The following is a 7814-nucleotide window of genomic DNA, read 5'->3' as shown; positions in this document are numbered from 1 at the left end:
AGCGGCTGGCACCAAGGCTCCAAGTCGCCGCAGCCGCTCTCGGAAGGCTCCTGCCGAACGTCGGGGGCCCAGACGTTGGGTGTCGCCGGCTTTACGCAGGGGTCATTAGGTCGATGGCCCTGTACGGCGCACCCATATGGTGCGGTAGTTTAACGCCTAGGAACAGGGCGGTTCTGCTTGGTGCACAGCGGGTGGTTACCAACAGGATCGTCCGGGCCTACCGCACCGTCGGACGTGAGGCATCGTGCGCCTTGGCAGGAATCCCGCCCTGGGATTTGGATGCGAGTGTGCTAGCGGACCTATACACCCGCTGCACTGCGCTCCGGTCTCGGGGCATCGAACCCTCGCCGGGGCAGCGTGAGACCTGGCGCAGACAAGCCCGCCTCGTCGCATTCCGAAATTGGGAACTAAGGCTCGCCAATCCGACGGCGGGGCGGGCTACGGTGGAGGCAATCCGCCCACATCTCCAACAGTGGGTGGAGAGGCGGTACGGTGTTTTGACGTACCGCCTCACGCAGATGCTGACCGGACACGGTGCCTTCGGGCACTACCTGTTTCGGGTGGCCCGAAGGGAGGTCACCACAGTGTGTCATCAGTGCGGTGACGCGGATGACACCGCACTTCACACACTGGCCGCGTGTCCGGTCTTTGCGGAGCCTCGCGCCGAACTTGTGTCTGCGCTGGGTGGAGTGGACGTCGCCGAGTTGTCGGCTGTCATCGCTGCAGCAATCGGCAGCCGGGCGGCGTGGGATGCATTGGCCTCCTTCTGTGAAACAGTGATGTCACAGAAGGAGGCGGCGGAGCGCGTTCGGGAAACTGACCCCAGCGCGCCCGCCATACGCCGACGTCGAGTGGGGCGGCGCAGAGCCGCGCATGAGCGCGCTCTCCCGCCCTAACTAGGGTTCTGGGCGACGGCACGGGGGTGTCTGTCGTCCGAGTATATTACCCACGGCGGGGGGCCACATTCGGTGCTATGGATGCGGTCCCAATATGAGGCGAGGAGGCCGACGCTCTTTACACGTCGGCCTCCACACAACACAAGAAAGTGACCTACCGGCCCACATTACTGGCCGGTGGAAGCCCGCGGTCGGTGTATGAAGGATTGCAACGCATTGCCATACACCGACACAACAACGCGGATGACGTAGCACGGCGGTTCAGGTTTAGTCAGTAAAAGTCTGACACTACCCATTTCCTCCCCCGAGGGAGTGGGTGTCCATGAGGATTCCCCCGCCTAAACAAAAAAAAAAAAAAAAAAAAAAAAAGGTGATATTGAATAAAAAGTTGTCGACAATTGAAATGAGTTTGAGGCTATATTGGGTTTTCCTTGAGAATCTTCATTAATATTATGTTTTAACGATGTGCTGAACTTGGACAGTTTATTTTAAATGAATAAAAAAAAATCCTGATATTCATTAGTTGCTAGTTTTTATATTTTTGTAATTAGTATTTCTTTGTTATTCACTTTAATATAGAGGTCTAAAATATGAACTTTATTTTTTGTTGTAATTGAGTTGACGATTATTCTTTCTGTTCATATTTAATTATCCTATGTTCATTACTTACCACTATTAAGTCTTTGAAGGACATGTACGATAGGTATATGGACAATAACGAAGTTAAAAAATATTTGCAATTAAATACAAATAATGGAGACTTACCTAAACGCACTAGACCGTTTACCAACTAAGCTGTCAATATTACTGAGAAATGGCTGAAATGACATGAGGATGGACGAGTGATAAAATCAAAGAAGGTACAAAGAAGTAAATAATAATAATACCAGCCTATATAATGTAGGTACCTCCTACTGCTCGGCACCGGTCTCATCGCGATAAACTGAAGATTTAAGCATTGTATACCACACTGCTGGTTGGCGATTTAATTTCAAATTAAAATATTTGGTAGGTATCCAGGTCCTCCTGTCATCACCAGGAACTACTACCTCATAAACCATGAAAAAAAGATCAAGGTTAAGCAGCTTTTGCTTTTGACTTAGAAAAACCATCTGTGGTTCTCATAAACGCTTTTCCTAGGCAAGGATCAAACCCACGACCCGTCGAGCACAGAGGGTTTGTTGTGACTGCAGCCACTCCATGCAACCCGGCTATCCGTGCAGTCGTTTCGAATTTCACTTTTTTTATATACAAAAAGTAATTGCTGTTCGTCAGTCTCGCTAAAACTCGAGAATAGCTGAACCGATTTGGCTTATTTTAGGCTTGAAATAGTGGTGGAAGCCCAGATAAAGTTTAAGCGGTGATCAAATATGAAGATGTTGCAAAAATATATGTATGTACATTGTCATTGTACATTGTTAGGTGGCTTTCATGAAAATTTCAATCAAAGAGATGTAAGTAAATAATCCACTAGAGAGGTTTTCACAGCTTTAGCGGGCGAGACTGAAAATACTTTAGCACATAATAGATAATACTCATATGCTCTACGGTAGGTAATACTGTTAATGGTAATACTGGTACTGCATATACAAAATTGACACAATTTTCTATGATTGTCATAATTGTAACTATTATGCATGAGAACGTGACATTTACTTGTAGTTTTGTATAATATATTAAAATATTTTTTTTAATCGTTTCCAAGTATTACACTTAAAAGTACTTACCACCTTTTAAAAGTCCTATGGACACGTGTAGAAATAATTTTCTGGTTATCCTAAGTTATACAAGGAAGGTTTAGCTTGCTCTCTTTATGGTCTGACTGGTAAAATAACAATATTCGATTTTTTGTATTCTACCCACTGCATTTCGCTGCCGGGCAAAGGCCTCCAACAAATCTTTGAACGATTATTTATCACGGGATGGTTTCTTCTGCAAAAAAAATAGTTTGCGCATTATTGTCACGTTCGAATTTAGCTCTGTAAAGCTTGAAATCAATGTCCTTCCTCAAGAGTGCTAAAATAGGAATCATGGTGTGAGCTCGAGACGTGAAATGCTTACAACTGACAGACAAAGCTGCTTAATAAGAGATCAGATCATACGACAAACGTCTGTGACATAAACTCCCTAGCAAACATCATTGAATGACTAAAATTTTTCAGTCTCTTTTCTATAGCTGTGTTATGAAGAGCAGAACGTCATCAGAATGACAGATTATCGTAAGTATAAGTTTAAGGGTAATTATAGTGGTTTCTTAGGTTTACGCAAATGTTAGACATTGAAATGAAACTACTTTTACGGATTTTATCGCGGTTTAATTTTTGATTTTAGTTCCCGACGTTTCGACACCTTTGCAGGTATCATGGTCACGGGCAGACTGAGATGGTGTTCGTCTTGACAGAAGATGTTGCTCGTTCTACCTTCATATTTTTTATTAATTATTTGTGGTCCGACCTACGTAGTATGAGCTACTGTGTCGTGATGTCTTGCAGCGCTGCTCTTGGGTTTAGCCTTGTACTGTACATTGTTTTTGTATTATTGGGTCCCAAGTAGGTGATATCTTCCAGCCATCTTCTCTATTGAAATTAGGGTGTTTTATAATCTCAGTGTAGTTGCAACTTAAGCCACGAGAAGATCGATTTTTTAATTAATCACATCTCTTAAATTACTAGTAACGGTATCAGAGGAAGCGTGACAGCGCATTACAATTCGTAGTGTTGTCTCTCTTCCACAATGCTGTAGAATAATACTCTAAACGGTGGTAGTAATGTGATATTTAATAATTTGTGTATAATAATATAATTATAAGTGATTAACACATAATTAATACACGGCTAAAAACAACCGATTAAGAGTTCGTGTTTCAATAATTAAATTTTGAACCATAGATTTTGTCTGAGCGGTATTTGTTTCCAAAATTACGTTTAGTTAATTACAATAGATAGAGTAAGTTTATATTTAATTATCAGTACTAACGCGTAATTGTGGTCTTTGTTATAAAGTTACAAATTAGATAAACAATTATCAGATTGTAAGAAAAAAATTGTTGCGATTTCGGTTTGCTCACATACATAGATCTAATTTTAATTTTTAATTGTGCAAATGCAAATTGCAAATGGCTATTGCAATTGAAATCGCTAACCTTCTATGTATAAGAAGAGGTTTGTGCCCAGCAGTGGTAAGTATTAACTATCTAATAACAAACTGTTTTTTGGACTGTAGTAGATGTACAAATAACCTTCTAAAATCTTGAAACAATTAGATCTTAGAATTTTTATACTTTGATTCATAAAATTTATTTATTTTCAGGTAAGCGCTGTGTGATGCATTTGGCAATGAACCGGTGGCGCTGGATAACCTACGGATACGCCTATGTCCAGCAGTGGACGGCTATAGGCTGAAATGATGATGTTGATAATGAAGCGTTAGGATCGTCTCGCCACCACTTCCTTGGTCTCCCACGGTGACGCCGCCCATCAGCTGGCTCCCATAGTGTGGAGGTCTAGCCTAGCATTCACTGTACTATGCTTACCGGGCTGGTCCTATTTGACCCAGAACAGAGAATCGTAGAAGGATTTGGGGGAGGCCTTAGTCCACCAAGACACAGCGAGCTAGATGAAGTTTTAAGTATAACATACGGTCTATTCTGCTTTTGTTTGTAGAGTATGTTCAGTGTTCACCCTTTGATGCATTATATTGGAATTTTGCATTAGAATAACTATCCGTAGGCCTGAACAATCACGAACATAATTAACAATCATGACAACATTGCGAAACGCTTTGTTCTGATTTTAGATTTTAACAAATAAGCACCAAACACAGCCGCACTTAAATGTACCTCGATCGATTGCTATCATTACGAATAAATAATACCGTATTCAATAGTATCAAGAAGGATATTATGAGTGGGAATATTTGCGTTTACAAGTAATAAAATAATCGGGCGAAAAAATAGCACTAAATATACAGCTTGGTAAAAACGTAATTTCGGACTAGTTGTCTGGTTCTGTACCCAAATGGTAAACCCGGTACTCCATTACTAAGATTCTACTGTCTCTCCGACTATCACCAGGCTGCATCTCTTGAATAGCAACAGTGAAAATTTTCAAAGATGATGTATTTCTGTTTATATAAGTCTCCAATGATATTCAGTAGCGGTTGGTATTGAATTAGTTTGCCTTTACCCTCGTTTTCGGGAGTCCAAGACGCATCGAACGGTTTTTAATAAAGAAAAAAATATATTTCGGTGCAATATTTTATTTTAACATTTTTGTCTCGACACGTGGAGGGCTTCTTTACTCTGCACTAGTCCACAACTATACTCAAGGTCAATATCCTATAATAAATCAAATAATCCTTATGTGTGATGTACAGCACTGCATAGCAGTAGATTGCGGTCTACGGCAAATCAATAGACACAATAACAATATAGCAAGAAACCCGTTACTCGTTACAAATAAGCCTTACAAATATGACTGGGCACATGTTTCGATCTTTTACGAACAAGATATTAAAAACTTCCTCAATTCAATTCCATTCATTACACTTAACTGTCCATATGGTCGTATAGATTTTTTTAAGCTATTTGATGTCACGTGCTATGCGTTTCTATGTAACATGCCCATATAATAAAACAAAACAACTTTTTTTTTTAATTGGGAAGGATTAATGCACAAAATGTTAAAAACCAAAATTATATTTCCGCATAATGTATTTAAACAACCACCGACTTCAAAAAAACTGCTAAGTGAAACTTGATGATTTTTTATGTGATCAAATAAAATTAATTTCACGTTAAATAAAAGAAAATTTCAACTAAATCAAAAAGGAAAAGGCCTTAATTTAGGCAAACAATTACATACATCGGCCTACACTTGTTGAACATGTAAACCATAAAGCAACACAAGCTGGTATATTTAAAGGATTCTCAGAACATACAGAGAGGTCACTACGCTCCACGAACTCGTAAGAAAACAGTACTTGCAGAATAATAAAACGCCGTATAAAGTAAATTGGCAATAGGAACATGTTCACGACTCGTAAATACGTTTGTACGTTTCATGACGGCTTTCAATTTTGTAATGAAAGATGGACTGTTACATGTTATTGCCTATAATTTGAAATTTTCAGTTAACGTGTTTGAGGTTACTATGGGAAAGATGGAGTTTCTAGGAACTGAGTGATCCGGGATTGAGTTCGATTTATACAGAACATATGATTTATAGAAATTGTTCTCTTCGATTATAATAATTTCGAAAAGGTTATGCTTGGGGGGTTAAAAGTAATATGCTGATAAAGACGACGTCAAAATAAAAGCTATGCCCACAGTGGGTTTGCATTAGGTTGAGAATGAAAACATGATAACTATACTATTTAAATTTTCAACACTGCGCTAATATCAAATGAACATTTAGTTTTAAAACCTAACTTTTCTGTCGGTTGTTTGCCCTAATTTATCTCGGTGCTCGGAGGTAAAACTAATGTCCCATAATCATACCGGTCCACTGATGATAACCCTTTTCTCTCGACCACCTCTTTGCTACAGAACTATCCACTCATAACCTAAATTAAATAGATTATATTATAACCAAAAAGAAGTTAGCCCTCTTCTTTATCTATTTTGCAGACGCTAAACCCCTAATGTTTACCAAAGGCATGTTGTTATGATTTGTTTTAAGACCCAACTTATGTCCACACCTTTTATACACCGTGATTTTTTTGTCGTCTTACAAAAGCAGCCCAGTTCATGTATCCAATGACTAGAACCCATTCATGATAAAAAAATAGGTATTTATGAGATTTGAATAAATTTAAAATGCATTTTTTATTTAATATTATTATGCAATTCGTAGCTTTTTAGAAACACAGCTCTGTTGCGAGCGCGGTCCAAGCCTTGTAACAATGGTGAGGGGCGCGGGTGGCAGCGTTTTATAATTTTTAAGAATATATTTCTGATTTCTCTTGTTTAATTTTTCTTCGTACTTACTATCTTAGTTGATGATAAAAAAATAATAATCAAGCCTAGGGGTATTTTACGTCGGATACATGAACTGGGCTGGTTTTGTAAGACGACTAATAATGTATTTAAAGCTAAAACGACTTGTTAACATAAGATTTTCCATAGTTTGCATTTTCTACTACTTATTCCGCTCAAAATATGTTATCATATTTCACGTAAAATTTATAAATACAGACAAATTATAAAAAATATACCCAGACAGAACATATATCATCACACAAGCATTTGTCCAGGGTTTCACCGAATCAAACCCACAACCTTCTGAATAGCAGTCAGAGCCACTTAGCACTGGACCAACAAACATAAGACCATATTTTTTCTTGTATTTTACGAGAAGCATCCACTCGGCGTCCTTGCGGTTCCACGAGTCATATGCCAGGAACAAATACAGGACTTTTAAGTACTATGTACATTCGAGAGACAGATAAGGACAGTTTGTATTCGAAACTTGTCATATATTAGTTCTTAGTAACAGCCTTTCATGGCTGTCTGGTAAACATATCGTCAATGACAGCCAAACAAAGACATTTTCCATTTACGCCTGTACGATGTTGGCAAATGAGCTGAATACGGCTTCATTTTCTACGAGATATGTGCGAGGATGCGTAGCGAGGGATGTGTTTGTTACGAACCAATAGAATCGCTTAATTTACTTAGGATAGCACAGCTCTAGTGAAAATGGCATAGTGGAAATAGATTTTGGGCATAAGCGAGGGTTGTGGGCGAGCGTAGAGAAGAATGATTCGTGGTTTGTAACATACAGCTGTGTCAGCCAGTTCAAAGCAGATTATCAAAAAAATCTTAGCTGTCGAATAGTTGTATATGAGGTATTTGAGTATTCGAGTATAGTTTACGAGACTTCTCTTTGATACTTCATGCTGGCCTTCGCCGCAAGACAA

Source organism: Trichoplusia ni, chromosome 9 (genome assembly GCF_003590095.1).
Source record: "Trichoplusia ni isolate ovarian cell line Hi5 chromosome 9, tn1, whole genome shotgun sequence".
Classification (NCBI taxonomy): domain Eukaryota; kingdom Metazoa; phylum Arthropoda; class Insecta; order Lepidoptera; family Noctuidae; genus Trichoplusia; species Trichoplusia ni.
The sequence above is the reverse complement of the archived record's forward strand: the minus strand, read 5'-3'. Positions refer to the sequence as shown.